Genomic DNA, 23,624 nt, shown 5'->3' with positions numbered 1-23,624 from the left:
GCCAAGCCAAAACACATAATCCACTTGGAAGAAAAGTGGCAAAACCAAATGAAGAAGATCAAGGGCAGCTCTGCCTGGGATTCTTGGTTGGGTTCTCCTGTATTGTTAGCACCACTCTCATTTCCAACAGAGAACAGAACAGACTCAGCTGCTGCCCTCTTTGAGCTTATATTCTGGTCAGGGAGTGTGCCAGTTTGGATATATTATGTCCCCCAGAAAAGCCATATTCTTTAATGCAATCTGGTGGGGGCAGACTGATTAGTCTGTTGATTAGGGTGAAACCTCTTATTGAATTATTTCCATGGAGGTATGGGCTCCGCCCATTCAGGGTGGGTCTTAATTAAATCACTGGGGTCCTATAAGAGAGCTCACAGATAGAAGGAGCTCAGAGCAGCTGAGAGAGACTTTGGAGACACTTGGGAGCTGACAGAGATGCTCAGAGATGCTTGGAGATGTGGACAGAAGGATGTTTGGAGATGCTAAGCTAAGAGATGAAGTACAGAGTTTGCCCCTGAGAAGCTAAGAGAGGACCCCCAGATGCTTAGAAATGCCCTGGGAGAAACAAGCAAGGATGCAAAGAAGCTGAGAGAGAGGAGTTGAAACAGCCTGGGACCAGCAGACACCAGCCACGTGCCTTCCCAGCTGACAGAGGTGTTCCGGATGCCATCGGCCATTCTTCAGTGAAGGTATCCTCTTGTTGATGCCTTAGTTTGGACAATTTTATGGCCATAGAACTGTAAATTTGTAACCTAATGAATCCCCTTTATAAAAACCAATCCATTTTCTGGTATTTTGCATAATGGCAGCCTTAGCAAACTGGAACTGGGAGTCACACATTATATGGGTAAATAAACAAGATAATTTCAGGAAATGGTGCTAAGAAGAAAACACAAGCTGGTAAAAAGATAGAAAGCAATTCAGGGGCAGCATGTCAAGGAAGGTTTTTTGGAAATGATGCCAGCTGTGGATGAGGACGAGAAGGCAGTCCTGGGAAGATCCAAGGAGAGGGAGCACTAAGGCCAAGTCTTTAGACAGTGTATTAGTTTCGTAGGGTCACCACAACAAAGTACCAGAAACTGAGTGGCTTAAAACAACTGAAATTTATTCTCTCACAGGTCTAGAGATTAGAGGTCCATAATCTGGGTTTGACAGGACCACACTCCCTCTGAAGGCTCCAGGGGAGAATCCTTGTTTGCTTCTTCCAAGCTTCTGATGTCTCCTGGCAATCCTCAGCTTCCCTTGCCTTGCAGCCGCATAACTCCAATCTCTGCCTCTGTTATCACACGGCTTTCTCCCTGTGTGTCTGTGCCCAAATTTTCCTCTTCTTGTAAGGCCATCAGTCATGGGATTAGGGCCCACGTACCCCAGTACGACCTCATCTTAACTGTGGTAGATTGAACCACGTCCCCAACAAAGGCATGTTCAAGTTCTAACCCCTGTTCTGAAGGCATGAACTCATTTGTAAATAGGACCTTTGGAGATCCCACTTGGATGTGGCTAAATTGAATCAGGGTGGACCTTAATCCAATATGGCTGAAGTCCTATAAGCAGAAGAAATTCAAATGTAGTCAGTAGAAGCCAGAGAAGGAGAGAGAGATCATTATGTAATGGAGGCAGAGATTGAGCCACGGACTTCAGAGAAAACATGGTCTGCCAATACCTTGATGTTGGACTTCCAGCTTCCAAAACTTGTGAGACAATAAACTCCTGTTGTTTAAGCCAAACTACTATGTTCTATTTGTCACAGCAGCCCTGGTGAACTAAGGCATTAACTTGGTTGCATCTGCAAAGAACTTGTTTCCAAATAAGATCATATTCACAGGTACTGGGAGTTAGGACTTCAATATATCTTTTTCGTGGACACAATTCAACCAGTAACAGATAGGAACAAGCTTAGTGTGTGCGAGAAAGAGAAAGGCCAAAATGGGTCAGACATACCGCATGACTAGGAGAGGGGAAGAAGATAAAATTTGAGCAGAGATTTTGTTCTGAGCCACAGCCTACTGCACTGTGCTTGATTAAGGTTAAATTGCAGTGATGATTCCACTTCCAGAATACCAGAGCCATGGCAAGGCAGAAATGACAGCATCAGTTGTGATGACAACTGAAGGCCAGGGCTCACACACCTGGCCAGGAAGGAGTCACCAGGACAACTCCACTGAAACCTGCTGCTCTGTCCTTGAATCCCACAGGAAACCCATCCATGTTTCCACCTAGTCCAAAAACCTTGGGAAGGCTTGTCTGCTGTTCACCAGGGCCTATTACCCTGCTAGGGGAGCCCCACTATGAGAGGCAATTAGACAACAAAGCTTAGGTTTTAGGATTTTGTGTGAAATATAAAAAGACTAGACTCTGAGTTTCATTTCCTTCCTAGGGCTCCTTCCCTTGCTTTCAAGATCTCTATGAAGGCTTTTCACCTCCTCCCCCCACCAGGCCTGTTTTGGGGGAGAGCTGTGATAAAATAGTTCACCATGAGATATAAATGGCACTGTGCCCTCTCTAGGGTCAAAGTCCTGAGCCAAAGGAATGCACCTAAAAGTGTGTCATGTCAGTCGTCTGCCATCCAGGTGAAGGGGCACCTGCTGAGCCAGCAGGTTGATGGCAGGGCCTGCCTGGACCTGGTCTTCTTACTTCACGGCCATGCTCCCTCCTCCAGCCATGCTGCCTGCTCAGATTAAACATTTATTCCCACTCATCACAGGTCCTTGACTGTTGGGAATTCATGGGCAATTCTAGCGAGGGCCCAGCGCTGTTAACTACCAGGGTACAATTCCAGCAAAGGAGGTGAGGTGGAGGGGGTGGGATGAAAACCTGGGGGAGGCAGCCCCTGAATAAGCTGACATTAGGGACGTTCGCACAGAAGAGAAAAGTCCAGCCCCTTCCAGCACACTCTGCCTGGCTCAGCAAAGATTCCTTTGTCACCTCATTGGCACTGCTTCTGTATATCTTTCCCATTTCAGACCACGAGAGAACACAGAGGTGATCTCTTTGAGTTGTTTTATCTTTCTTCAGGATGATGTAACCTCAAATAACAAGAGCAACAAACCCTATCCCTATCTTTTGGTCCTTCAGTCCACTTCTGGGGATTTGTCTTAAGGAAATACTCCCAAAGATTATTTTAAAAGCTTGTTTTAATAAAGGTTGATAGTGCTATATGTAATAACAGAAAGTTGAAACAAACTAGGTGCTAAATGACAAGAGGTTGACCATACAAACTCTGGCCCATCCATTTGAAGAAATACTATGACAAACTTAAAAATGATAAATGTAAAGCTCATCAAGACATGGAAAAGTATCTACAAAAGAATGTCCAGTGAAAAATTTAGAAACCGAAACTGCACAAGTCAATCAATCTTTTCTCTGGAAGGCTGTGGATGAAAATTGGAATAGTTCAAGGAAGACTTAAATCATTATTATGTTAAACCCATGTACATTTTTGCAGTATTTGTGCACTTAAATAATGCAAATAAAATATTCCTGTGAAAGTGCTTCTTAACTGTCAAACACCATTCAATATTAAATTATTACTCAATGTTTCAAAAAATAATAAATAATTTTAATAACTGCTAATTGCTCAATCTTGTGTTAGGTGGTCAGACTAGAGAAATGATTGCTGGCTGCCTGGGATTCAGGAGAGTGGGGATCTAGTCTTGACCAGGCCTCTCCACCTTTCCAAGGTTATTCCAGGATCTGGATTCCAGAGAAGGAACAGCACAGGTTCACACCCAAAGGATGGGAGATCACTTTCTCAAACAGGACTTGTCCTAGACCAGGTGAAATCACTCATGCTCCCCCAACTAATAATGTCAGCTGTATCAGTCAGGATCCTTAGCTGCAAATAATAAAAATCTACTGTGGATATTTTAATAATAACAAATTATTATTATTACTGTCATCATCATTATTTGGTTGATGTTGTTGAATGCTGGCACTGTGCTAGGTTTGGTGCATTGTCTCTCTTAATCCATAATCTTGAAAAGAAGGCAATTACTCGCTCTTAAAGATTAAGTAATTCAGACCTAGAGAGGTTGAGGAACCCGCTCCAAGGTCACAGACTTAGTAAGTGATAGAGATGAGTTTCAAAGCCAGAGCTGACTGCAAAGCTTGGGGGTCTCAAACGTGTGTTTCTGTCTCTCTACAAATGAAGCTGCTGCTGGTTTCTGGTGAGAACCCAGTCAGCCAGTGATAGGGCCTTCATCCTTTGCAGGCCTCAGTGGGCCTTAATTTTTCTGGGTAGCTTCCAGAAAACTGGCTGAAATCGGTTGTTGACATTGAAATCAGCATGGCCATGAAGCTGGCTTTCCCAGGAGGTCGCACTGATTGGCAGTGGCCACCAAGGCGGTTCAGAAGCAGAAATGCTCTCAGGGCCTCAGGAAACATCTGCAAGTCCTCAAGGAGGCAAGGGCTGGCCCCTTATCACCTCGCCAGGAGATACAGGGGGCCTGGCCGTTCCACAGAGACAGGAGAAACATACTGCTTTTAGTTTCTAGGCTGGATCCCTGCAAATGGAAAAATTCATTCCTAATAGGATCTGCCACTTGGTAGCAGGCCTCCTCCTGGGCTGCGAGGTCACAGTCCTGAAATCAGAGCCACCACCTACCTTTCAGGAGCTCATAGGCCAATGGCAAAGACAGTGACAATCAGCATTTCCAATGCAATGTGATTGGTGCAGGAGAGGGGATGTGGTGTAAGAGGGAAAACATGAACTTTGGAGTCAGGAAGACCTGTTTCTTCACATCCTAGTTGTGTGACTTTGGACAAATTTCCTAACCTCACTAGGTTGTTTCCTCATAAGAAAAAAAAATTTAAACCATTCTGCTTTTATTGCATAATTGCCATGAAAATTAAAAGGAGTGAGTGCATCAATACTTAAAACTGTGCCTAGCATAGAGCTTGGGCTCACTAAATGATAGTTCTTAGCATTAATATTACTTATATTCGTATAAGCACTCTTGCAGGCATACCTATAATGGTGTTGCTAAGAAGGAAACAACATGGGAGATAGGGCTGGGGAAAGCTTCCTGGTAGAAGGACATATGAGCTGGGTTTTGACAAGTAAGTAGGAGTTTATGGAGTGACTGGTGGGCAGGGAATGTTTGCTAGTTGGAAACAAGGACAGTTTTGTGAAGGCACATGGAATGTTCATGCAACATGAATAAACCAGCTAGGAACAACTGAAATGTCCCCAGCCAGCAGTAAGGTCCTGGCCTGGACCAAGATGACCCTCTGAAAGTCCCCTTGCTATCCTCAAATAAAGGAACATAAATGACCTCTCAGTGTGAATACATAAACCAGCATCCCTGCAAAGTTATGCTCCCTGAAGCGAAGCAACCGCCACACCCCTGGCTGCCGATCCACAGGGAACGAAGGAGGCTGTGGACTAGACTCCAGGGCACGAAGCCTGTGACTCACTTTCTCTGGAGTGAGACGGCCTTGGGTGGGATTCCTGGTGGAGCCATTTCCTTGCTGTGTAATCTTGGCAGGTCACTTGTCTCTCATCTCTCTCTTATCCTTCAGTTTTATTATCTGAAAGGTGGGAATAATTATATAGTAGATAGAAATAATTATACACTATCACAGAGCCTGGCACATGGCAGGTGCTTCTACTGCTGAGAGGAAGTTGCTGCTTTCATGTCTGGACTTATTGCCGAGTGAGGGCAGGACTGACCTGTTTCTGGAAAAGCCCTGTGATCGCTATTGCTCAAGATGGAGAAAAAGACTTTCACAAGAATAGGATATCATACATATTGTTCTGCACTTGGCTTTTCTCAATGGAAAAATAGACCATTGACCTCTTTGCATATTAATGCAGACAGATCTTCCTCATTCTGGTTTTCAAATTGAGATAAAATTCACATACCATAAAATTCACCCTTTTAAAGTGTACAATTCAGTGGGTTTTAGTATATTCTGAAGTCTGTGCAACCATCACCACTAGCTAATTCCAGAAGATTTTATCACCCCCAAAAAGAAACCCCAGACCCCTCATCTCCCTTTACCCCCAGTTCCTGGCAACCACCAATCTTTCTATCTCTATGGACTTGCCTATTCTGGATATTTCCTATAAGTGGAATAATAAAATATGTGGCTGTGATTGTTAGGTTCATGTGTCAACTTGGCCAGATGATGGTGCCCAGCACTGGCCTAACAGTTACTGCAAGGACATTTGTCACTGGTTAATAAACCAGAAGGCTGGTTTATTAAATCATCAGTCAATTGGCTGCAGCTGTGACTGATTACATCAATGAAGGACGTGTCTTCCACAAGGAGAGAATTCAATCAGCCGGATTTAATCCAATCAGTTGGAGACTTTTAAGCAAGAAAGTTAGAGGGCCTTCACTTCTTCTTCAGCTAGCCAGCGAAGTGTCTCCTGAGGAGTTCATCAAATACCCTCATCAGAGTTGCCAGTTTGCTGCCTGCCCTACAGAATCTGGACTCATTCATCCCCACAGTTGCGTGAGACACTTTTAGAAAATCTTATATTTATAGATCTCTCTTGTTGATTCTGTTTCCCTAGAGAACCCTAACTAATACAGTAGCCATCTTCACTTAGTATGATGTTTTTGAGGTTCATCCATGTGGCAGCATGTATCAGAACCTCATTCCTTTATATGGCTGAATACTTATTCATTGTGTGGCATTTTGTTTATTTGTTCACTGCTTGAAGGAGAATTAGATTGTTTCTGCTCTTTGGCAATTAATAATAATTCTCCTTCTTTTTCTCAGTTGCATAATAGTCCATTAATTCAATGTATCCTAGTTTATTTACACTCTCCCTACTAATGTATAGTTTTGGTATTTCCCAATTTTTGCCAATACAAATAATGCTGCCACAAAATCCTTCTAGTCTTCCAAAAGAGGTAGTCAACACTTACCATATTTCCTGAGGAAATTACCCAACAGAAACATAAACTTATATTGACAAAGATATTACCTGCAACAATTTTTACCGTAACACAAAATTAGGAACTGCTTGGAAAGTCCATAACGGGGAACTATTTAGATAAATTCTGTTTTTAAAAGAAATAACATACAGTCACTAAAAATGATCATTGTGAAGGCAATATAGCAACAAGTGACTTGCTAATGATTTTAAATGTAAGAAAAACACATGATGAAACGCAAAATGGTATCACTTGGGTCACACAGCAATGAGATGGGGCCAGGAAGCAGGCCTACAGCCTCTGGCTCGGGTGTTGTGTTTCTGCCACAGAATCATGAAGAACAGAGGCTGGGCTTCCTCACTAAGCAGCAGGCTGGGGACCACTGCCATCCTGCACCCACTGAGGGTGCCCTGAGGGGCCCAGACAGAGAAGGAGGGAGGACCCTCCCCCTGCATGATCTGGGCTATGGGTCCTTGGACCAGAGTCACTGCTGCCCTCCCTAGATTTTGGAGGTCCCTTCTCCAGGCCCCCCCCCCCCAGGGTCCTCAGAGGTTGGGTCACAGCTAGCTGTGTAACAGGGAGGAGAATAGCAGACCAAAGTCATCTTGGTGGCTGTGAAAATAGTCATTCGTGAAGGTAATGGGCCTAGTTTCCTAGGCCCATTTCCTAGGCTGCTCAAGCAAAGAGGTAAATTATTTGCTTAAGATTTGAGGCTGGGAAAAAGTCCAAATCAAGGCATCATCAAGGCGATGCTTTCTTCCTGCAGACTGTGGCACTCTCGGGCTGGCTGCTGGAGATTTTTGGTTCTCAGTTTGTCATCTGGCGGAGTCTCCTGGTCTTTCCCTTTTCTTCCAGGTTCTGTTCATGTTCAGTTCTTGCTCCCTTGGTTTTCCTCTCTCTCTCCGAATTTCAATCCACTTATAAAGGACTCTAGTAATAGGATTGAGACCCATCCTGATTGGGCTGGGCCACACCTTAACTGAAGTAACCTCATCAAAATATCCTACTTCCAATGGATTCACAACCACAGGGATGGATTAAATTTAAGAACATGTTTTTCTGGGGTACATACAGCTTCCAACCACCACAGGTACCCTCTGAACTTCCTGTGTCCTGTACTGGAGTCACTTGCTGGTACTCAGTACCTGGGACAAAGGCTGACTTCTCAGAGTGCTCCCTGATACTATCCAGAGTAGTGATTGCAGATACATTCAACTGCAGCCAATCATGTGGACCCCCTTTTTTTAAATGCATGCTTTCTATTGTCAAAATCATGTCTTCTATAATCATTGCCATTAAGAGTATGTCATGTAGGAAAACCAATAAACATGCAGCAGTCAAAATATTACCAGGAAAAATTTAGCCCTATTGGAACATATTGGTTATTTTTTTAATATGCTTGTAGTTGTGATTTTTATATTAAGTTCTATCAGCTATAACAAATTATATTATTTATTTCTTAACATTCTAAACTTAGAATTTACTAAATACAGGATTTTTGTTAAGTTGCAGTTTTATGATGGAATTTTAAAGGACTAATATTTCATGGTATTCTGCAAAATTTACAGTGGCTTCCAAGTGCTCAGTTACTGGTCTCTAATCAGCTCCATAAACTGCAAAATGATCTCCAAAACATCCCCAATCTCATGGGTAAGTTTGAGTTGTATCAGTTAGGGTCACAGCTAAGCTGCTATAACAAAGATATCTCAAAACACAATGGCCCAAACAAGATCAAAATCAATTTCTCTCTTACGAAATAGACCAGCCAGGCTAGGTTGGTGAGATGACTGCTACAAACAGGTAACAGGTTCCTCGTTCCTCTGCCACCCCCTAGGATGTCTTCATTTGCTTAAGCAAAGCTGGGTTGCTACTCCTGGGAAAGTAGAAAGAGCCAAGCTCCAAGACAAGGGGCTTGTCTTAAGTTGAAGATGACCCAGAAAATGTACACATCACTTCCTTTCATAATCACCTCCAGCTTTAAGGGAGGCTAGGAAATGTAGTCCTAAGTGGGTGGTTATGCCAAGGAAGTGGGAGAGGAGGGATTTGGGCAACTACTAACCATCTGCTACAGAGATGATTTTTACTTTACAATGTAATAGAATTAGATCCCATTCCATCATCCAACTAATTACATTTCTCTTTGGTCCCTTCCAAACTTAGTAAGTACATGTGTTACATGCAAAAATAGTGTAGGTACATATTTATATTCTACCAGAAACATGATAGTATCATGAAAATATTAGATTAAAACAATGATATACTATTTTTTCACCTATGACATTGGCAAAGGTTTTTTTAAAAACCACAATAGCTAATGCTACTGATAACAGGAAATGGTCCTCTCAAATGTTACTCAAGAGAATGTAAATTTGTGTAACTTTTTTGGAAGGCATTTGGTAACATATCTCAAAAGTCTAACAAATTTAACATAAGGAAGAAAATTCGGATATGTGGTAAAGATTTTAAAAAGCTAGCCATCAAAGCATTGCTTATAATGGCAGAAAATGGAACCAACCTAAATATCCAATAGGGAGTTGTTTAAATGAATTATGATCCATCCATCATGCACTTGAAGAACATTAAGAGTACAAAAATTCTGATAATATAGTAAATGAAAAAAGCACACTGCAGAACAGTATATACATTCTGATTCCTTTTTTGGGGGTGGGGGGTGGTAAAATTATCCATAGACATCAAAGGGACTAAAGAAAATTCACCAAAATGTTGAGTGGTTCTTCTAGGTGAGTAGTATTACCAATGGTTTTTACTTTCTTATTTATCCTTTTTCATATTTTTCAAATTTTTGCAAAGAACGCATATTACTTTTATAATAAAAGGGCCCTTTAAACAATTAATTAGACTTACAGAATCCTAAAACTTTAGAGCAGGAAAGACCTTCTGTAACAACTCCCCTATGTTCCAAATGGAGAAAGTGAAACCCAGAGGGGGTAAGTGACTTCCCCAAAGTAACACTATTAGGCAGAACTGGGATTTGAACTGAGAGCCTCTGTCTTCAAGGCTGGTGTTCTTTTCACTATACCACACTGGAAAGAACTCTAAAATAAGCTCTGCCCCCTGGATGCTTAGTCATTGTCAAGGTATACACAATATAAAACGTGTCTGGAAGTCCTTACAGGCATCTTTAAAACAAAAATAACTTAAAACACATACACACACCTCAAACTTCTGGTACAACCAGTGCTGAAAAGGAAATAAACACAGGGAAAACAAACACTCACACTGATAGGGACATGATATGACACTTTCATTCATTCATTCATTCATTCAAAAATTATTCATTGAGCACCTACTACATGCCAGTTTCGACACACTAGATCCTGGTAATCAATGGTGAGCAGACATGATTCTTGTTCTTGTGCTCACAGTTTCTAAATTCTGCTAATGGTTGTTGTACACCTATGATACCTCTGACATTTTCACAGACCTCTGTCGTATCACACCAACAATATTAACCCCCACTTACGGAGTTAGGGCCCAACTGTTAGGCACAGTAATTAGGCATTTTATATAAATTATCTCTAATCTCATGACAACTCTATGAAATAGGTATAGTTAGCCCCATTTCACAGACGAGAGGACTGAGAATAAGAGAGATTAAATGGCCTTTCCAAGGCTACACAGGTCGTAGGTGGCAGAGCTGTTTTCCAGTGCAGGTCTCTCTGCCCCTAAACGCTAGGTTCTGTTCCCTACACTGCAGCCTCACCTTCCTGCACCCCCTCCTCACAGAGCATGAACAATGGCCTAGGACTCGACGTTCCTCTAAGAATGGTCCCACCTCCGAATATCCCAGGGTGCCCCAGCCTAATGAATTTGGACCTTTTCAGATTTACCGAACTTACTAGGAAGGGGCCCAGGAATCTGAAGTTTTTAATAAGCTCCCTATATAATTCATACCTACGCTAAAGTTTAGGAACCACAGCCCTAAACTATAACCTGGATCATTTGGTTCAATCTCCAAGGAAGATTCCTTATTGAAACGTTCCCCAGGCCCCTGGCTGGATATACCGATCCTGAAATTCCACTAGGGGGCAGCATAGGTCAATGTGCCTAGAAAAGCCATACATGGTGGAAGGCAATGAACCAGTGGGGACATTCATTCACTGGCCCAACAGTGAGGACCTGCCAGGTGCTGGGCAATGGTCGATGACTCCTATAACTCTTCTGCAGTTTACATACTAGGAGAACTGCTTTGGGGGAAGTGTGGTAGATTGAAAAACAAGGCCATACTATTTTGCAGCTTCTCTCATCAAGAGGTGGAGTCTTTTTCCCCACACCCTGACTCTGAGCTGACTTTGACCAAGAGAATGTAGTGGAAGTGTCTAGTGACAGTTCTGGAGTTTAGGCCTCAAGGCCTGGCTGCTTCCACCTTTGCCCTCTTAGAAGTTTCTACATTGTGCAAAGAAGCCTGTGTTGAAAGACCACGTGGAGAGGCCCAGCTGTCTCAACTGAGACCCCAGACAGGTTAGCGAGGCCATCTTAGACCACCCCTGTGATGGTTAGGTTCACGTGTCAACTTGACCAGGTGATGGTGCCCGGGTGTCTGGTCAAGCAAGCACTGGCCTAACCATTACCGCAAGGACATTTGTGGCTGGTAAATAAACCAGAAGGCTGGTTTATTAAATCATCTGTCAATTGGCTGCCACTATCACTGATTATATCAATGAAGGGCTTGTCTTCTGCAATGAGAGAATTCAGTCAGCTGGATTTAATCCAATCAATTGAAGACTTTTAAGTGAGAAAGTTAGAGGAACTTCACTTCTTCAGCTAGCCAGCGAAGTGTTTCCGAGGAGTTCGTCGAACACCTTCATCGGAGTTGCCAGTTTGCTGCCTGCCCTATGGAACTTGGACTCCGTGCATATCCACAGTTGCATGAGACACTTTTATAAAATCTTATATTTATGGATATCTCTTGTTGATTCTGTTTCCAGAGAGAACCCTAACTAATACAATCCCCATCCCCAGATCTGTCATCAGCTAATGGCAGTTTCCTGGGGGAGCCCAGGCGAGCACAGCAGAGGCAGCCAACCCACTAAATGTGAGAAAAAATAAATTGTTGTTTTAAGATACTACATTTCAGAGCAGATTATTACACAGCAATGGATAACTGATACAGAATGTTTTTTTCACTTTTCTGTAGTTTTTATTGTCTTCAGTGTTCTCTTACAATGTTCAGAACCTGCTTTTCAGCTCTTGCCTCCCTTTTTAAAGAATATTAAATTATTTTAAATTAGATAAAATAGATTATAAGGTTCCTACTAAGATGGAAAACTTAACACTGGGTGCTCTCTCTCCCCTTAAAATCCATTTGGAAGAAATTATTTAAGTGAATGGAAAGATAGAGTTGAAGAACTTGCAAACAAAATATAAGAAGCCTCTGGAGAGACTGAAAGCTGCCTGGAACTGGCATATATGCCTGGGGCAGAGAGAAAGGTACCCACAGCCTGGGTGAAGAGCTGATGGGCAGACAGAGGATAGACTGGAGGAAAGCCTTTACAGCCTGTGTTGCCTCACCCATGTGTTGTCTTGGGATAATCACTGCCTGCCCCTTCACATGAGAAACTGGCAGCAGTCGGGCATGTGGGTCAACAATCAGGAAAGCAAAAAGCCCTAACAAGAAGAAAAATAAATTAAAATAGAGCTAGAGTTTACAACCCAGAGAGATCGCTACTGCTCCTAATGATGCTTCTTCCTGAGAACATAAGGACAACCCCCTGATCAGAAGGTTATGCCACCTAGCAAGTGGTATTAAACTGGAAGACTCCAACAGTGATTCCATGGAACCTGGTTCTGTGACCTGGGGTATATCCCCTTCCTTCTTCTTAAACCCAGATGAGGGACATAGACTAGAGCCTCGTCCTCAGCCCTTCCCCCAAACACTACCATAGAGACTAGCTGATTTCCCAGGGGAACATGAGCTCATAGGCCACAACTGATGCATTATCCCAGGTGTGCAACCACAGTAAAAGGAAGACAACAGCATCTGCTATAGGAAGCAAAATTATTGGAAAAGACTGATGAAGTATATGCTTGGCAAATAAATTTGGGAAAATAAGGACTTAAAAATATAAAACAAGAATGAGAAATAATTTTTACAACTTTAATGAAGTATGATTAGAAACAACATTTAAACCTACCTACTTAAAGTGACTAATTTGATGACTTTTGACATAGGTATACACCTGTGAAAGCATCATCATAATCAAATAACAAACATTTCCATCATCCCCAAAGTTTCCTCCTACCCGTTATAATCCATCCTTCCCTCCAATTCCATCCCCAGGAAACCACTGCTCTGCTTTCTGTCATTATAGGTTAGTTATATAAATATATAAAGAGAGACTTTTTAAATAAATGGAATCATATAGTTTGTATTCTTTTTTTGTTTGACTTTCACACAGCATAAAAATTTTGAAGTTCATCTATGTTATTGCATGTATTAATCATTTTTTTTTCCTTTTCATTACCGAGTGGTATTCCATTCTATGGATTTGTTTATCCTCTTGCCTGTTAATGGACATTTGGGATGTTTCTGGTTTGGGGGCAATTATAAATAGAGCTGCTATAAACTTCTATGTACAAGTCATTGTGTGGATGTATCTTTTCATTTCTAGGAATGGAATGCCTGGGTCACATGGTAGGTGTTTGTTAAACATTTGAAGAAACTGCCTGTATTCTTTTCCTATTGCTGCTGTAACAAACTACCACAAATTCAGTGGCTTAAAACAACACAGATTTATTACCTTAGAGTTCTGGAGGTGAGAATTCTGAAATGAGTCTCATTGGACTAAAACGAAAGTGTTGGTAAGGCCATGTTCCATCTGGCAGGTCCAGGGGAGAATCCATTTCCTTGCTTCTTCCAGCTGGTAGAGGCTGTCCACTTTCCTTGACTCATGTCCCCCTTGCATCTTCAAAGCTGGCAATCGCATCACTCCAACCTCTGCTTCCACTGTCACATCTCCTCCGACTCTAACTCTCCTGCCTCCCTCTGTCACTTCTAAGGATCCTTTTGGACCCACCTAGATAATCCAGGATAACCTCCCCATGGCAAAAGTCTTAACTTAGTCACATCTGCAAAGTCCCTTTTACCACGTAAGGTAACATTCATAGGTCCTGGGGATTGGGATGGAGACATCTTTGGGGTGCCATTATGCTGTCTACCACACCACCATACTTTTTTCCAAAAGTGGTTTTACCACTTTGCATTTCCACCAGCAGCATGGAAGAGCTCCAGTAACTCCATATCCTTGCCAACACTTGGTTTGGACTTTTTAATTTTAGCCATTCTATTGGATGTGTAGAGGCATTTAATTGTGATTTTAATGTATTTCCTGATGGCTAATGATGCTGAACATCTTTTTATGTTCCTATTGGTCATTCATGTATCTTCTTTTATGATGTGTCTGTTCAAATCTTTTGCTCCTCTTTTAACTGAGTTTTCTCTTTTAATTGATTTATAAGAATTCTTGTTAATTCCGAATACCAGTCCTTTGTCTGATATATATGTTTCAAATATTTTCTTACAGTCTGTGGCTTGCCTTTTTATTTTCTTAATGGTGTCTTCTGAATGGTGAAAGTTTTTAATGTCAATAAAATAAAATTTCTTTCCTTTAGAATTTATGCTTTTTGTGTTCTAGCTAAGAAATATTCGCCTATCCACAGTTGCAACTATTTTCTCCTATATTTTCTTCTAGTAGTTTTATAGTTTCAGGTTTTACATTTAGGTCTATAATCCATTAACAGTTAATTTTCATGTATGATGTGAAGTTAAGAGTTGATGTTCATTTTTTTCCAATTGGATACCCAGTGGTTCCAGAATCATTTGTTAAAAATATTTTCCTTTCTCTTTGAATTAATACCTTTGTCAAAGTTGCAGAGGGCAACTTCGAATTTGAAATATTTAAAGAGGATACAAAACTGTTTCAGCAATATAGACAATTAAATGTGCTATTGTGTGTGATGGTGCCATTGGCAAAGCATGTCTCCTGATGTCCTACACAACAAACAAATTTCCATCTGAAATGTACTGACTGTTGATGACAACTATGCAGGAACACTTACAATTGGTGGAGAGCCATAGACTCCCAGACTTTTTGATACCACAGGGCAAGAGGGTTATGACAGATTACAACTGCTGAGTTACCTAAAAACTGATGTATTTTAGTCTGTTTTTTGGTGGTCTCCCCCCATCATTTGAAAATGTGAAAAAAAAAAGTAGATACCTGAGATAACTCACCACTGCCCAAAGATCCCTTTCTTGCTTATTGGGACCCAAACTGATCTCAGAGATGACCCCTTTATTATTGAGAGACTTGCCAAGAATAAACAGAAGCCTATCACTCCAGAGACAGGTGAAAAGCTGACCTGTGGGCTGAAGGCTGTCAAATATGTGGAGCATTCTGCACTCAAGCAGAAAAGCCTAAAGAATGTATTTGATGAAGCAGTATTGGCTGCCCCAGAGCCTCCAGAATTGAGGAAGAGCTGCAGGTATGTGCTGCTATGACACAGGTGTGTTCTGCACGGCTAGTGTCGGCATCATAATAAAAATGGTGATAAAAACTAAAGACTAAAACTAAAGATTAATCAAACTAAAAATTAAAAATTAAAATTCATTAAAAAAATCAATTGCACACATATGTGTGGGCCTATTTCTGGGCTTTCTAGTCTATTCCCTTAATCTATATGTCTATCTTTTTGCCAATAAGAAACTGTTTTGATGTTTGGCTTTATGGTATGTTTTGAAACCAGGTAGGGAAAGCCCTCCAAGGTTTTTCTTCTTATTAAAAATCATATTGGTTATTCTAGATCAGTTGCATATCTATGTAAACTTTAGAATCATCTTGTCAAGTTCTATATTTAAAAAAGTCTGCTGGAATTTTCATTGGGATTATGCAGGATATATAGATAAATTTGGGGAGAATTTCTGTCTTACCCATACTGAAGCTTCCAACCCATTCACACAGTATATCTCCCCATTTATTTAGGTCTTCTTTGATTTCTCTCAGCAATGTTTTGTAGTTTTTAGTGTAGAGGTCTTGGGTGTCTTTTGTTAAATTTATTCCTAAGCATTTTATGATTTTTGGGACTACTGTAAGTGGGACTGTTTTTTAAATTTAATTTTCCCAGTGATTGCTGGTAGCATATAAGAATACAATTTTTTTATGTTAGCCATGTATCCTGCTACCTTGCTAAATTCTCTTTTAATGCTAGTAATTGTTTGTAGATTCCATGAGATTTTCTGCATAAGCAATTATATCACCTGAAAGAGGAGCAGTTTTATTTCTAACTTTTTAATATTTATAACTTTTATTTATTTTTCTTACAATGGCTATGACTTCCAGTACAATGCTAAACCAAAATGATGAAAGAGAGCATTCTTGCCATGTTTCCAATCTTAGGAAGAAAGCAGCCAAACTTCCAGCATTAATCTATTAAAAATGTAGCTCTAAGTTTTCCATAGATTCCTTTAACAGACTGAGGCAAGTCCTTACTCTTATGAATTTGCTGAGCATTTCATTATGAATGGGTGTTGACTTTTGTGAAATGCCTTTTCTGCTTCTATTGAATGGTAATATGGCTTTCTCCTTTAGTTTGCTAACATGATGAATTACATTGATTGATTTTCAAATGTATCCCAGACTTCCATTCCCAGGATAAACGATAAGCCCTACTTGATTATGATGTATTATGTTGTGTCTATATTGTTGGATTCTAGTTGCTAGTACTTTGTTACAGACTTTTACATCTATGTTCATGAGGGATGTTGGTCTGTTTTCTTCTCCTACTCCTCCTTCTTGTCATATCTTTGGCCTCATAAAATAAAATGGGCAGTGTTACGGCTCTTCTATTTTCAAAAGAATGGAAATTTTAACATGGAAAATATATTACCTGAAATAAAGAGCCCTATAAATAGCAGAATGAATCTAGCTGAAGAATGAAATAATGAGACAGAAGTGATGATAGAAGTAGAAGTTCCAAATACAGACACCATATTTTATCAAATCTAAGATTGTCATCGATTATAAGACACAACATTATTTTATTAAAGGAGAAAAGTAGCCTAAGGCTGTCCTCAAATTTCACTATAATGCTTTCTTAGCACTTAGAATTTTTATTTTATACTTCTTGAAAAAGCTCTTTTAGACTTAAACAAATATAAATATGGCTCTCGACTTAAAAGCAATCACTATAACAACCAGAACATGTATAACTTTTAAACCCACAGAAAAAAACGCACTTTATCTAATGGAAAGTAGATAAATTATTTATACATAATTTGTAGCATCTATAACTCTTGTGCACACTTAAGAGAGGAAATATAAGTAAAATACATTGGCTAAGATATTCCTAAAACTTTTACTCATTCAGGGTCCAACTTTTTAAATCGCTTTTCAACTCAAAATTGTCAATGTCTGTGATTTTCCACATATCTTCCTCTATGCTATCAAATGCACAGGCTATGAACCCTTTATTTTAAAAAATGATAAAAGAATTAAATATGTTTAGCACTGAGCTCTAAAGCCAGCTTTGCAATTATATATGAAGCTAAGTTACTTTTGAATCCTATTTTGTGAATGTTGCTAAACACATCTGATTCATCACCTCTTCCAACCTCTCCCAATGACAATTTGGTTCCCAGGAGTTAAAAGAATGTTCTACTATTGCTGGTAATTTTTTTTTACATGTCACAGATAACAAGTCTGCAAGAATTGATGCTGGCATTTTATATGTTCTCATATGCACAGGCAAAGACAACCATGTTACAACTGTTACTTGACTAACAGCAATTAGAAGACACCATCAATTGTAAGATACAGACAGAATTCAGAAATAAAAAAGTGCAAAACTATACACTTCAGAATGAATGAAATATAATAATAATAATCTCAAAAGGAAAGACTAAAATACAGAGAAGAGGCAATATTTGAAGAAATAATGAAGATAAAACACCCAGAATTAAAGAAAGAAAAAAATACCTCAAGATTGAAAGGCTCATCAGGATGCAAACAGGAAATAAAGAAAAACACACACCCAAACACATTATAGTGAAATTTAAGAACATCAAAGATGAAGCAAAAGTTCTAAAAACTTCCAAGAAGGAAGAGTGCACCACCTACAAAAGAAAAGAAACCAAAATGACATCAGACCTCTCAACAACAATAGATACACAAAATAATGGGACAATATTTATAAAAATTGAAGGAAAAGTACTTTTTAACCTACAACTTTACCTCCAGCCAAAACGTTACTCAAGTGTGAGGATTCATAATAGAAGTAATTCAGGCATGCAAGTCCTCAGTGATTTCATTTCACTAAGACCACATTAAAACCATCCTTGGAGTTCTTTTGCTTTTTTTTAAAGAGAAAAAAATCCAGGAGGATACTACAAAGGATATGGGAGGTAAGGTTGGTTAAATTTACACTTCGATAAATTTGTGATTGTCTTTTAAAAAAAGAGTAGTGAATGAAAAAGACCCAGCTATAAATATAAGGATGATATCAATACAATGGATGGTGATGGGTGCAAAGAATAATAAAGGAATGGTAGAGAAGGCTAATGTACCTATCTTGTTAAGGTGAAAATAAAAATACTGATACTTTCAAATATAAATAGGGGTAAACAAATATAAACATGGCTCTCAACTTAAAAGCAATCACTATAACAACCAGAACATGTATAACTTTTAAACCAGCATAAGAAAACACACTTTATCTAATGGAAAGTAGAGAAAGAGAAAAAAGGGAGAAATATAATAAATGGAAAATATGTAACAAGATGGCAGAAATAAGTCCTATTATAACTGTACAATAGTAAATGTAAATTAATGTAACCCACCAATTAAAGGCTGCTTCTTTCAGATGGGAATGGGGAAAATCCAACAAGAGATATTCTTAAAAACAAAGCCACAGATAGGTTGAAAATTAACAAGTAAAAAAGATCTGCCAGGCAAATTTGAACCAAAGGAAATCTTGATTAGTTACCCTAATATCTAGCAAAATAAAATTTAAGACAAAAAAAAATCTTAAGTGTCAGAGAATAACATTATATACTAGTAGAAGAACAATGGAGCAAGATACAATTAAACATAGTAAATATATATGCACCTAATAATACAGCCTCAAAACATATAAAGCAACAACTGGCATAATTACAGTGAAAATAGATAAATCAACAATTGTAAATGGAGATTGACACACATTGCTCTCAAAAACTGATAGACCAAGCAGATTAAATAAGATGAAGGTATTCCATGTCTGAACAATACAATTAATAAACTCAAGCTATTGTGTGTGTGTGTGTATCTATATAATCCTACACCCATGAAACAAAGAATACTCTTTCTTTTCAATCATTTAGTGAATTAAGATAAAATAGGGAATTTTACACTGACATGATACCTTAGCATCTCCAACCCTGTCATTAGTGAGATAAAGGCTTTTACCTTGTCATGACACCTCAGCATCTTACACCCTGTTGTTAGGTCCCTCAGTGACCACCCCTGACACCTATTTATGCAAGGTAAACAGCTTTTCCCTCTCCCCCCACCACCCCGTGTCCTACCCAGGTTTGCATACACCCCCCCCACACACACACACACACGTACAAAAGTCAAATACAATCCCCAATCCCCACTCTTGCTTGACCATCTGTTACAGCTCCACCCATCTAATATTATAAAGACATCTTCCCCAGGTCCAGTGTGACTGTTTGCTCCCCACCTGGCTTGGATGAGCCTACTTCTCCTAATGTGTTTCCCCAGATGAGCCTGTGAGACGTGCTGCTCTTCTCTGTTCCAGGACCTGTGTGTACTAGTAAATTTTTTTTCATGCATCTTTAGTATCACTTGTCCTTGCCGCACTTGCTTATTCGTATAAAGATCCTTATTACTCAAAGTACCATAGGATATTTACAAAAGTAAATCATATGTTCAGCTTTAAAGGAGCCCCAATAAATTCCAAAGTATCAATATGTTGTTTAACATAATGCAATAAAATTAGAAATTAACAAGAAAAAATAGGTTAAACCCATATGTTTGGAAACTAATAAACAACTCTTGGGTTAAAAAGGAAATTAAGAAATACTTAGAACTTAATGAAACACAACAGGTTAAAATTGGACATGGCTAAAGCACTTATGGCAAGTGATAAATGGTTTTCCTTTAACTAACTTTATACAAGGAAAAACGTTGATCTAAAGAAAAAATATTAAGTATGCAGAAATGATGAAAATTGTATGATAGAATTTGAGTAACTGAGGGTTAGTTCATTCATTTATTCCACAAATATTTATTGAGCGACTTCTATGTTTCAGGTGATCTGCTAGGCACAGGGAATATAATGGTGAGTGAAAAGTTGTTCAAAAGCTCCAAATTATAGAAGTCATAGAATGTTACTTCTGGACAGGCCCTTGTAATCACCTAGACCAACCCCCTCTTTTTACTAATTGGGAAACTGAGAGGAAATGTGAATTACCCAGGTTACACACAAGTTCGTGAAAGCAAAACATAGGATCTGCTGCCTGCCAATTCCCCATCCAGTGCTCTTAACACTGCCAGGTCACCGTGTCTTTATCCCTTTGAACTCTCCTCTGGAGTTTGTTCTTGAGATTTGACATCTCCAAGACTCAGGTCATGAAGAGAACATTCTGCTAGTTCTGCTAGTTCTGCTAGTTCCGGCATCAGCTGTCTTGGAGGCAGCACAGGGTACATGGAAGGAAAATCAGCATCAGGAAAATGCTGCTTTGTGCCTTTATCTCAGATTTCTACTCCTGGGATAAACATTAACCAACTAGAAGTGACTGTCCTTGCTTCAGTTTGAAGAGGCTACATCACTGTTTGTTGGAGGAAGTAATGAAGTTTTAACTATTTTTATGGTGACTTATTTTTTAATTCATTCTGTCTTGGGTATGATATGCCTCCAGTAGCACCAGCAGCTGTTCATGAAGTCAAAATGCCCCCATTACTTTTCCCTATGGATTTTGCTTGGAGTCAAATATTTCCTTTTGAGCCTGTACGTTGTGTGGTTCTATATGATGAAACCAAAAGTGAATCCACAGAAAATAAAACAGAACACAAGGGGTGGCCAAGGGGAGCTGGCCTAGAAGACTGCAAGACTTTTGTAATAGACCCTTGTTTGATAATTGATCTCTACCAAATGTCATCCATCACAATGAAATTGTTCACCAGAAAGAAATTCAAGAGCTGTATTGCTTGTCATGCTGCCCACCTGCCAGTGACAGCTAACTTTTAAGAACAGAAATAGCACTGCAGAGTGGTAGGAATGAGCTCCCTTTTCACACAGCTAATGTGCTGGGTGGGAGCCCTCACAGCTCTCTGCCTGCGCATTTACCAATTCACTGGGCCATGACGGTAAACAGCAGTCACATATCAAAGTTGGAAATAATAAATCAAGTTCCCAAGCATTCTTCTTTAGTTTTCTATGGTGCATTTCACTTTGCTTTGGAAATTACAGTAATATTCTACAATTTATACGAAGCATAGAGAAGTATAAACTTCTGTGTGTTCAGACTATGATGATCTATATAACCAGCTGTGGCAAATTTCTGGAAAGAATCCTGCAGTATTACATCACTGAAGGGACAGTAGAGGTCATCCCTTGGCCCTTCACTACCTACTTCATTGTGTCTCCTCCCCGGCATTTCTCCTTGAAATGTGACACTGCTTACTTTGGCCAGGGGACAGCCTTGTTCAGGCACCATGCCTGGAAGGCCATGGTGAGGGAGCTCAGGTATTTACCACCGAATCGTGGAATTTTCCTGTTTAAAACTCTGTCTTCCCCGATACTGCTCATACATAAATTTCTACAGTTTATAGTCCTTCATGGAAATATCTTCCTGGGGTGAATGTGCTGTAGCCTATATAAAGTGCAAGACCAGGGGGATGTGAAAGGAAATGAAATAAGCTTCAGTGGCAGAGAGAATCCAAAAGGAGCCGAGAGGTCACTCTGGTGGGCACTCTTATGCACACTTTAGACAACCCTTTTTAGGTTCTAAAGAATTGGGGTAGCTAGTGGTGGATACCTGAAACTATCAAACTACAACCCAGAACCCATGAATCTCGAAGACAGTTGTATAAAAATGTAGCTTATGAGGGGTGACAATGGGATTGGGAAAGCCATAAGGACCACACTCCACTTTGTCTAGTTTATGGATGGATGAGTAGAAAAATAGGGGAAGGAAACAAACAGACAAAGGTACCCAGTGTTCTTTTTTACTTCAATTGCTCTTTTTCACTCTAATTATTATTCTTGTTATTTTTGTGTGTGTGCTAATGAAGTTGTCAGGGATTGATTTGGGTGATGAATGTACCACTATGTAATGGTACTGTAAACAATCGAAAGTACGATTTGTTTTGTATGACTGCGTGGTATGTGAATATATCTCAATAAAATGAAGATTAAAAAATAAATAAATAAATAAATAAATAAATAAATAAATAAATAAATAAATAAAGTGCAAGACCAGTTTGGATCATGGAAATAAAAGAAAACGTTGGTTGAACCAAAGAAATTTGTTCAAATTTCAGTGCACGCTTTCTTAGAGGACTTTGGCCCTGCCTTTCATGTACCTCCTGGTGTTGACTCTCTTTACCACAGCAGAAAACTCCTCCCTTAGCAATCCTCTGTCAACACCCTCCTGAGGGATGAAACACTACTGTGGTACAGTACATCCTTAATTAAAAATGTGGACCTTGTGCTGAGTAAATTATACTCCACAGAAGTGTTCCTGGATTTCCTCTTAAAAGGAGGGAGAACTTTGAATTAATTTTGACAGGAGACTCAAAGTCAGGTCCAGATGCTTCAAAGGCTAACTGGCTCAAAGTCGTCTAGTATGACTAAACAAAACTCTTCAAATACAGTCACGGAGTGGAAAACTCCCCAGAAGAACAGAGAAAGCCAGCAAGTTGAGCAGTTGCCCTACAGAAATGTCCATTGGCTTCTGAATGTATGGGAAAGAGATGATCCTGGACCTTAACAGGTCCTTGGGACATAAATATATTGATAAATATTTTAAGAACACACTTTTCCAAGGGCAGTTAATTAAAAATATCCCATATCTTCCTCCTTTATGTCTTCATAATGATTTTATCGAAAACAGAAAAAAAACTTTTTTTGAGTCTAAGATTAGTAAATACTTCTATAGAAAAGGTTTTCTATGTTCAAAGCTCTTCTCAGAATCACTTCTATCAAAATTAGATATTTGTAAGCAAATAAGTGATAACTGTTTGAAAACTGAATGGATTTTTGGAAGGATTTTTTTATTTTACAAGGTTTCATGGTGTTTCTTGGCACTCTGGGACAGTGCTTTGTTGTGCTGGAATACCTCATACATTTCAAGAAGTTTATCATCACTAGCCCCAAGGCACAGAAGGGTTTAATAACCTGGGTCCTGGGATAACCACCTGCAGATCCTGCCACTGGACAAAGTCAATATTGAGCACCTCTGATCCAGACATTGTGCCAGGAATTTGGGACACAGGCTTGAACCAGAAAGGCAGTCCCTGCTCTCAGGGAACTTACAGCCTAATGGGGAAGGCAGGTGCTCTGATAAAATATGGCCACGTGAGTCAATCTGGTCTAGAGGTCAGGAAGGTCATCTTGTGACGGACTATTCAGCTAAGACTGAAGAGCGAATAGGAGACAGCTACACAAGGCGTGGGGAGAAAAGAATGCACCCTATAAAAGGAAAAGTTCTACTTTATC

General features: G+C 39.7%; 1 pseudogene; it reads left to right on the top strand.

The window, feature by feature from the left end:
• Positions 1-8,504: 8,504 nt before the first annotated feature.
• Positions 8,505-15,405, top strand: LOC119545324 (annotated as a pseudogene).
• Positions 15,406-23,624: the final 8,219 nt, after the last annotated feature.

The sequence above is a fragment of the Choloepus didactylus genome, chromosome 10 (assembly GCF_015220235.1).
Source record: "Choloepus didactylus isolate mChoDid1 chromosome 10, mChoDid1.pri, whole genome shotgun sequence".
Classification (NCBI taxonomy): Eukaryota; Metazoa; Chordata; class Mammalia; order Pilosa; family Megalonychidae; genus Choloepus; species Choloepus didactylus.
The sequence above is the reverse complement of the archived record's forward strand: the minus strand, read 5'-3'. Positions and strand labels throughout refer to the sequence as shown.